This window comes from Serinus canaria, chromosome 14 (genome assembly GCF_022539315.1).
Source record: "Serinus canaria isolate serCan28SL12 chromosome 14, serCan2020, whole genome shotgun sequence".
In the NCBI taxonomy this organism is placed as follows: domain Eukaryota; kingdom Metazoa; phylum Chordata; class Aves; order Passeriformes; family Fringillidae; genus Serinus; species Serinus canaria.
The window spans coordinates 8,730,840-8,740,386 of NC_066328.1; positions in this window are offsets into that span (position 1 = coordinate 8,730,840).

Below are 9,547 nucleotides of genomic sequence, written 5' to 3' on the forward strand. Positions count from 1 at the left end.
CTCTGAACAAGGCAACATTCTCACCAGCATGCAGACAAGTCCCTGACAGAAAGCACACAGAGTGTCTTTAACACAGGACAAATAAAGGGGGGTGGGACTGAACTTTGGGGTGCTCTTGCAGCCTGATCTCCTCCTCTGAGAGTGCATGCCCTCTGCCTGCTTCCAGGGAAACACCAAATGGCCTTGGCAGCTGCTCTGGATGCACACAGCTGAGATCAGGGCATCTGGCAGCATCAGGTGTTTGCTCTGCACCCTGCAAGACCCTTCCCTGCAGAAGTTCCCTGTCTGTGCTGGTGTGTGTTGGGTCAGCACAGCCAAGCAATGCACAGGAGGGGAATACCTGGGGTGGAATCCAGACTGGGGAGCACTTGGCACAGGCTGAATCACAGCAGAGTTATAAAAAGCTCTTTTCAGCAATGCTGGACAGTAAAGCCAGAAAGATACAATCAGTGTGATCCAAAACCCACCAGTTTCTGCTCACTGGCTGGAAACTTGCTGTGTTTTTTCTGGGTTTGCTTGCTAACTCTTTGCCCAGGACCAAAAGCTGTTTTCCTCTCCAACTGGGCAGAAAGAGTGCAGCCAGCTGGGGAGGGGGAGCAGGGCTGGGGCTTTCCTGGTGTCCCCTGGACATGTGGGCACCCCTGTCCCCAGCTCTCACTGCCCCTGCAGTGCTCCAGCCACAGCAGGAGCCCATCAGCTGACATCCTCAATGTAAGCATCACCATTGCTTTAAAAACCAGGGCAGTAATGAAACACACACAGTCCCACAGAAAACAGCTTCCTTCTCTGTTAAAATACTGGTTGTTGCTCTTAGGTTAATGTCTGTCATGAAAATGGTTTTAATTCCAGAGTGTAGAAAACACCTTGGAGGCTGTTAGCCTTGCTTTTTGTTATGAATGTCATGTTAGTACTACTGGCCCTTGATTTTTTTTTTATCCCCACTGGAGTAAGAGGCATCACTTTAAATAGGAAACACAGAGTCACTTTCTATGCATAGGGGAAGCTCTTTGTTCTCAGAGAAAAATGAATTATGCAGCCAAAACAGGTGACACATAGTAGATGTTGTTGCTTTCCATAACCTGAGATGTAACCCAGCTGTGCCCTTTGCTTTTGCAGATGTCAGCCCTACCATCTGCTGCTGAAAAAAAATACATGCATTGCTGTGGCAACACTGAGCAGCTCTGTGGTCCTTTCTGCACTCTGCCCAGGCTGTGCATTTTTAAATAGTGTGACCTTTATTGATTCCTACAGAAATGAACTGTGCAAGATGGAAAACTCAAAAAGTGTACTGCCAGAGTTCCCTTTCAGGACAAAGAATACAATTGTATTGCAGAAATGTTAAAAGTAGAAGAGATGAAATCAGTTAATTTCCTCTGAAAAATGTTCAAAAGAGCTGCAGAAAAATAGACTGGGTGACAAAGGGAGCAGAGATCTGATCAGAGTCAGTGGGATGGGAAAAATACTTGCTCCATTGAAATCAGAGGTAGTTTTGGCATTGCCTTCAATGGAATGAGGATTTCATCACCTGTAATGTTTAACACACCCCAGCTTTGCAGTGCTTTTCCTAGGGAGGATGCTGTATCCTGAGCTCCTGTTTGCTGTAGGCATCAGCTGGATCCAGGTGGGAGCTGCCAGGTGAAGGCTCAGAGGGTGGAATCAGTGCCTGCCCAGCAGGGCAAGCCTTGCTGCTTGGCATTCCTCCCATCCCTGCAGCCAGGTCACTGTTTCCTTCCTCATCCCATCTCTCTAAACCTACAGAGGTGCTTTCTTTCCAAACATAAAAATCCTCCCCTCTGTTTTCTCCAAGGATCTCTAGGACAACCTCCCCCAGCTGACACTCCTGAGGAGTTCCCAGACCGGACAAATCAGCTTCTCTTCCCCTCTTCACTGTCCCCATGCACTTTCCCAGCAGGAAGAAAGCACAAGCCCTTCTGCAGGCTCCATCCTCGTGCATTCCTGCTCCTTGCCCCAGGGGGATTGCCCTGGGTCTCCAGCTGCAGACTTTACTGCCAGGCTCCACTGAGGGACAGCCCACAGGCAAACACTCAGGCAATGACTTGGTACTGTAAAGATTTAGCAGTGGTTTTGTTTCCTTTTCTTCAGCTGACCAAGTGTGAGATGGCTCTAGAGGGAAAAGAGGTGTTGTGGTTCAGTGGATAACCAAGCAGCTCCACTGAGCATGGCAAGCAGTCTCAGCCCTGCAGCCTTGTGCTGGTGCTGGCTGCCTCCAGCACAAGTACCAACAGACAGCTGTAAGTACTCAAATGAAACACTCAGACATACCTGGAATGTAGAACTGTTCTTCCTGGGTTTCACATTTTTTATATCTGTGTTATTCTTATTAATGGCCCCAAGCTTTGTTTCTGCTCTCTCTCAGCTTTTAGGTGCAAACCCCATTTGAGTAAGTACCCACAAGCCTTGTCTTACAAACCAGCCTTCCTTACAAAAACAGGATGGAAGACAAATTTTGGTATTACCATGCTGCTTTGTGTCCCTGCAAAACAGCACTTTTTCTTCAAACAGCCACAAATAATGTCAAGTGGTCCAGACTCTCTGAGGAAATGCAAAAAAAGGAAGATTCTGGTAAAAATAGGAAAAGAGGGACTTGTGCCATGAGATGGCCAGTCAGGCTGGTCTGATGGGGGGGTGGCTGCTGTGTCATTCCTCAGCACTGCACATTCCTTATTGCTGACAGAGAACAGGGACAATTTCCCACAGCTGGCAGGGGGAAGGCTGTGGAAGGTAACAATGCTTAAATTTATGAGGGATATTCCCAAGACTGTTTCTGGGAGATGATTTACCATAATAACAGTAATAGTTGAAACTGCAGACTCCTCCAGAAAAGAACATTTGATGTCTAACAGACAGCTGCTGATGTAAATGTTTATGAAGAGTTTGCTAAGTGTGTGACATTGCCTGTATGGTAATGCAGAAATTATGCTGCTAGTAAAAGAAAAGTTAGGACAGAAAAATCAGTGGGTAAAGAATGGATGAGGATGGTGCTGAAGCAGGACCACTGCTATGACAAATTTAGTGTCAAGCAAGAGCAGCATGAAGAAAATCTATTAACTACATGCATTCACTGCTAGTGGCATATCTTGAATTTGTCATTTTAAGATGCTATGAAAATTTATGCTGTCCTAAGAGCTGCTCCTGGAACTGTGCATGAAACTGCCTAATTAGGTTAAAAAAAAAGAATTCCAATGAGATGCTAAATTTTGGGAGAAGGACAGTGAGAAGAGAAGTATGCCACCAGACACTCATAAAATGGACTCTCATGGAGAGGAGTGCTTTGCCTCCCATTTCCAAGAACAGCCTTGCAGCAGAATTGAAGTGGGAACTGAAGATCACAACTGCAAATCTATCAATTCTGAAAGGCATTCTTTTACTTATTAAAAGGGCATTTTACTGAATGGATTCATACTGAGAATCAGGAGGTTTAATTAAGTGAAATGAATTGCCCTCATGTTGGAACTCTCTCTCATTTACAGATGCAGACTCTGAAATCCCTGGTCACTAGTTCCCCTGTCTATGATTTAATCTGACAGTGAAACAAAGGGAAACCCTGATATTCACCTCTGGCAAAACAGATGCAAATGTTTGTCAGATCTCTTTCTTCCATTCCACTGGAGGACCCAGAAACAGATGTGATGGCCTGGCTGTGGGATCTGTGAAATAATCAAATAGCTTCACCCTTGGCCCTACCATGGCAGAGACCAGCACCTTTCAAAGGTGTCAGAAATAAAGAAAAAGCAGAGGCAGGTGCCTGAGCTGGCTGCAGGGAAGTGCTGGAAATGCCAGCAGACACAGCAGAGAGAAGTGTGGGAGCAAGGGGGAACCTCCCCAGCAGAGGCTGTGCCAGCCTGGCCCTTTTTGGGGGGGGTTGTTCTCTGAATCACACTGGTCAGGGGGGCTGGGTGTGGTTAAAGCTGGGGAGGGACCTGGCTGAGCATTCCTCCAGCCAAGCCTTGCTGTCCCTGCCCCTGGATTTGCCCTCCCACCCTCAGTGGGTGTTCAAACTGGCAGTGAGCCTCACAGCAGGGTAGGCAGGGACAGGGACACTGCTCTCTGCTGTGGCAGCCAGTGCTTGAAACCTCAGCCTGGTGTGGGTTTTCTGTTCTACTGACAGGGAATGTGGGGATCTCCTGGGATTGGGGATGGGATCCATCTGGCACAGAGCTGTGGGGAAGGCTCCCCCATCCCACTCACAGCTCTGTTACAATGATGTACCAATACTCCATGTGAGTGTCTCATCTTAGAACAAGAGGGGGAGAGATGTGGGAGGAGGGATGGGATTGGCCTGCTAATCCTAATAAAAGGAAGCCCATTTAAATGAGAAATGTTATAAACTACTGAGCACTCGTGCTGAATGAGAGGTGAAGCCTGCTGCTATCAGATGTGGCAAGAACAGCCTGCTTGGATTGTTAAAGGCACCAGGAGGGAATACCTAGGAACAGATGCTGCCAGTGAACCACACTGACTTCAGGCAGGAGATCCTCCCAACATGTAAGTGCAGCCTTCTCCCTGTGACTGTAGGGAGACACAGAACAGGAGCCCCACATGAGCAGCTACAATAAATAGTGGGAACCACTTGAGAGCCAATTTTAATAGTTAAAATTTAATTTTGGTGATTTATATATTAATATTTCTCATGGGAGACAACATTTACAAAGCTGCCACAATGCTCAGAATTTGCTAAGATAGTGGTTTTGAAGGCATGTGCTGCTAATCAATGAGTTAATGATTTCTTCCATGCTGTAATCCATCATTTTATCACAGCACACAATTTAGCAATTTGCTTGTGCTAATTACTACAACAGCCAGAGCAGTTCTGAGCACAGCTCCAGGCTATGGCTGGAGAAATGTTTGCCACATTATTTACATTTCCCCCACTTACCTTGGGAAAGGCCCAGAATCCAAAATACATAAGGAGAACTTAGTGAGATCTCAGAAATATTCATCTTGCAATCAGTGAGGTCCTTTCCATGCTCACTGGAAAGGAGGCTTGAGGAAAGCTGCCCTCACCTCCTGCCCCCCTGGGTGCCCAGGTGCAGGAGTGAGCAGGGACAGGGACAGGGACAGGAGAGGTTTCTTGCTCTGCTGCTGGCTCCAGTAAATGTGCTCAGGGGCCAGGGTGAGTCACAAGAGCCAGGCAGCCTCAGAGACAGCACACAGAGCACCCACCTCATCCCATTTGGGCTTTTCATTCTGTTTTGGGAACTCTCAGGCTGCTTTTCCCTTGCTGAGGGCCAGGGTGAGGCCTGGGTGAGGCCTGGGTGAGGCCTGCTCATCCACCTGGCGCTGTTCCCTGGGGAGCTCCTCTCCTCCTGCCTGTGCTGTCAGAATTCTGTCAGAATTTACCCATCTCCTGGGCACAGGAGGAGGATTCACCTTCCCCTGCACCACCAGGGCAGTCAGCTTGGCTGCTGCCAGGGAGAAGGAGCCTCCAGGCTGTCCTGGTGTGGGATTTTAGTCATAAGGGTGGATGGTCTGGTGTGTCTGAGGAGCTGCCAGGCACTCACCCCTCCCATCCTGGGAGAGCCCTGCAAACCCCCAGGCATCAGAGGAAGAGTCAGGTGTTCTGGATGGAGCTCTGTATCCTGGGAGTGCAGCAGAGCCAGTGGAGACAGAGAGCCCTGGGTGGGTGTTTGAGGGGGCAGCTGTGGCTGGAGGGAGTTTGACCCTCCTGCCATGCCCTGGCCTTGCTGGGAACCCGAGGGCAATGCTGAGATTGCACACTGTCACAGGACAATAGTTTTTAACCTTTGTCATAATTGCTCTCTTTAAAGTAGAACAGAAGACTTTCCTGACAAGGCCATTACTGTTGAAAGGACAAAGGGAAAGTAGTTATTCAGCTGTGTTCAGAACTGGGTTATCAAATTAGCTTCAGCCACTTTCAATTACAGAATCTTATGGTTTTGAAATGAGCTCTAAATGAGGGGCTATAATTCTTTGTCGACAGTGAGCAAAAAGAACATAATCATCATTATTTAACAGGGGCCTACAGCCTAGCTAGCTCCCAGATAAGTTCATCCAAGAGAAAAAAGGATTCATTTGGTATAAGCAAGCAAAAGATTATCAGCTGGCCAGGCTTCAGTGCATTTCTCCATCCTGCAGCTAAGGAAGTGACCTTGGGATTCATCCAGGAGGGATTTACTCCCAGAGCCACTCTGGATCACCAGTTAATTAAACAGAAATACTTGAGAAAAATTAGAGCAGTAGGGGCTGTCCCAGGCATGCATTATCCCACCTTTAGCTGGGCTTTGTTCTGCCAGGGCTTCCTCTGTGCCTGGAGACTGCTGTTGTGATTGTAATGGCATTGTTAAATCCTACCTGTCTGCAGGCTGCTGCTCCACAGGAACAAGGAGAGAGAGGAGCTGGGCTCATGCCAGAAGGAAGAAGGTTCATTTGTGAGCTCAGGCAGGCTCCTGTAACAAGCCAGTGCCTGGCCCACAACACCTCCCTGTCCCTTGAGGTGTTTGCAGGGGTCCCAGCACGAGGGAAGAGAGGAGAATCTCAACTCTGTGTTGATTGATTATTTTATCATATAAATTATATCAAAAGTAAATGATATATTAAAACTATACTAAAAGAATAGAAGAAAGGATTTCATCAGAAGGCTAGCAAGGAATAGAAAGGAAAATGGGATGATAATAAAATCTTGTGACAGACCAGAGAGTCTGAGACAGGTAAACTGGGATTGGCCATTAATTAAAAACAATCATATGAGACCAATCACAGATGCACCTGTAGCATTCCACAGCAGCAGATAATCATTGTTTACATTTCCTTTCTGAGGCCTCTGGGCTTCTCAGGAGAAAAGATCCCAACAAAAGGATTTTTCATAAAATATGTCTGTGACAGTCCCTGGCCACAGAGAGAGAGCAGCTTCTGCTGTGCCATCCTCAGCAGGGGCTGGGGACCACAGGGCCACCAGCAGCAGGTGCCAAACCTCAGGTGTGCCAGGGCACTACACAGGGTCTGTGGGGAGCTGGTGACATGCCATCACCATCCTCACTGTCCCATGGAGGAACCTGCTCCCAGGATCAAGAGAATGGCTGTCCCTCCCAGTGTCCCCCACCCCGGCACCTCTGGGGCCACGGTCCAGCCCAGCCTCTGGAATCAGTGTAAATACACAAAGGATGCTGAGCTACAGCCTCTCTTTCTCTTTCAGTGCCTCCCTCTGGAAATGAGGGACCATGGTTCCTCTCTGCATGTGAGCACAGCAGCTCAGGGCTGTGGGAGAAGGGGAGAAAGCTCAGGATGGGCAGCTCAGGGCTGTGTCCCTGTGGGAGTGCACAGTATCAGCCATGGATGTGCCCACCACAAGCTGGGCTGCACTCTTCCCCTCCACTGCTCACTCCTCACCCAAGAGAAGTGTGAAGTCATCTGAGAGGTCCTGAAAGTAAATTCTCATCTGCCCTATCTTATGTGAAGTTGAAGGTGTAATGACCCCCCAACTCCAGCCCAACCCATCTCGTTAAGGAGCCTGCACCCCCCCCTGAGGTAGTGGAGAAAAGCAGCCCCAGATTAAAACAAGGTGGGGGTAGGGAAGCAGGTTTTGAACACTTCCTGCTGCATTTTCAGGAAGATTTAGCAGAACAGGTGGGCAATCCAAAGGCCATTTTCTTCCTCCTGCTCACTGATTTTCAAAGGTCAAATTTACTGCCTCCTGGCTGTTGGGAACTTTGGCCCAAATATCTGGGGCAAAATTCTGTCTCTGCTGAAGTCAAGGGGGTTTTGCCATTAATTTCAACAGGCCATTGGTTCTTTTGTTTTTATTCTGTGTTTCTGAATCAACATTGCCCTCAGGCTTGGGAATGTATTTAGATTTACACACAGTCATGAATGCACACAAATAAAAGTGGCAGAAAAAGAAACCATTTCTTCTCAAGTCCCACAGCTTTTATTAATTTTCTCAGTCTTTGTTCTGTACATTAATTTTACTTTGAACAAGATTTCTATTCTATACCAGTTACAAAATGTATGTCTGGAGAAAACTCATGCCATTTGAAAATAGATTTGTTATTCCTGATGCTGTCAGGAATGCAGACGTTGACTTTCCTGGTTTCCTTGACAGTTTTGTCAGGTTTATTCTTTTCATCATGAATGGAGTTTCACTGACAATGCCTAATAGCTGCTGGAATTACTTTTAAGCTTTCCTTGGGAAAAATCAAAACATTATAACTGAAAACTGAATGATTGTAAAGAGTGGAATTTGGAGGTCAGTCAGCTGTGCAGTGTAAGACTGCATCCTGAAAAGGTGCAGAATGTCTCCTCCATGGATGCATTGCTGTACAAAGGGTTATAGCATCTGCTCTCAACTTGCTGATCAGAATGGCAAAGAGCTCTCATTGTAAAAACTTAGAGTTGATAGAAAATTAATGTTCCAGTTATCCCTGGAGTGCAAGAATTTCTTTTCTCATCAGAAATATGGGTATTGGGAAGAACAGCATGGAGTTGGGCACACTGGGGTAGGATGCTGTGAGGGAGGTCAGAAAACGAGTTTCATTTGGGTGTGAATGGACAAGCAGGGCTCAAGCTCAATCCTGGGGCTGTTGCCAGCCTCATGTGCTTCTTCCATGACTTTGTTTCACTTCCATTAAACAGAGCTTGATCTTTCACCTTTCTTTTATTTTATTTTTTTTTCCCCTGTGTTGATACTTTACAGGAAACAGACTCTCATGGGCTTGATTTTGTCTGGTCCACTTAGTCCTGCTATTAATTAAAGTGTTATTAATTACAGACAGTTCTGTTTACATCTGCCATTTCACAAAGTGCTAGTTGGCTCCTGAGGAACCCATCATCAACACTGTAAGTGCAAGGAAGATTGTTCCAATTTTTAACTCTAAACACACTGGGAAAAGTATTCTCTCAAGAAATCTGAGACATTTTCTGCACTTTCTCTTTAGCTTTCAATAAAATGAAATCCTCACACCTCCTGCATGGAGTGCAGTACCTGTGCACCCATAGTCTGTAAGAGGAATTAGCATTTAGTGGGCAAAACAAAGAGGCAGCTGGCATGGCTGTGCTGTGTTTACACACCTCATTCTCCCAAACCTTTGTTAAATGGTCTAATGAAACAAGGTGCTCTGAGGGAAAAGCCCATTTAACAGAGTAACAAATCCCATTAGCTCAGTGGAGCTGCAAATCTGCTGCATAATAAATTAACTCTGAATTCGTGGCTTTGAACATAAATTTCCAGGTCTAGGCTGATATATTTTTTAAGCTTGTATGCAACTTGGCTAATAAGCTCTGCACTGGTTTTCCTTCATTTCCATCACACATTTTGATAATAGTTTTCTCTCAGTTTCCACCAGAGCAGCAGTTTTATTGCTCTGTCCTGCTACTCAAGGCAGAGCTGCTGTTTTTTGACAGTAGGAGCACTTGTGCATGTGTGGAGACAGAGGATGGAAGGTACCCCCCAGACCTGTAGGAAAAAGCCTGGCTCTGTCCCAGAGGCCTGGCAATCCAAGACACTTTAATGATTAAAATCCACATATGCACAGACTGGGGAGAGGGGAAATGCTGTCTCTGGGTGACACAG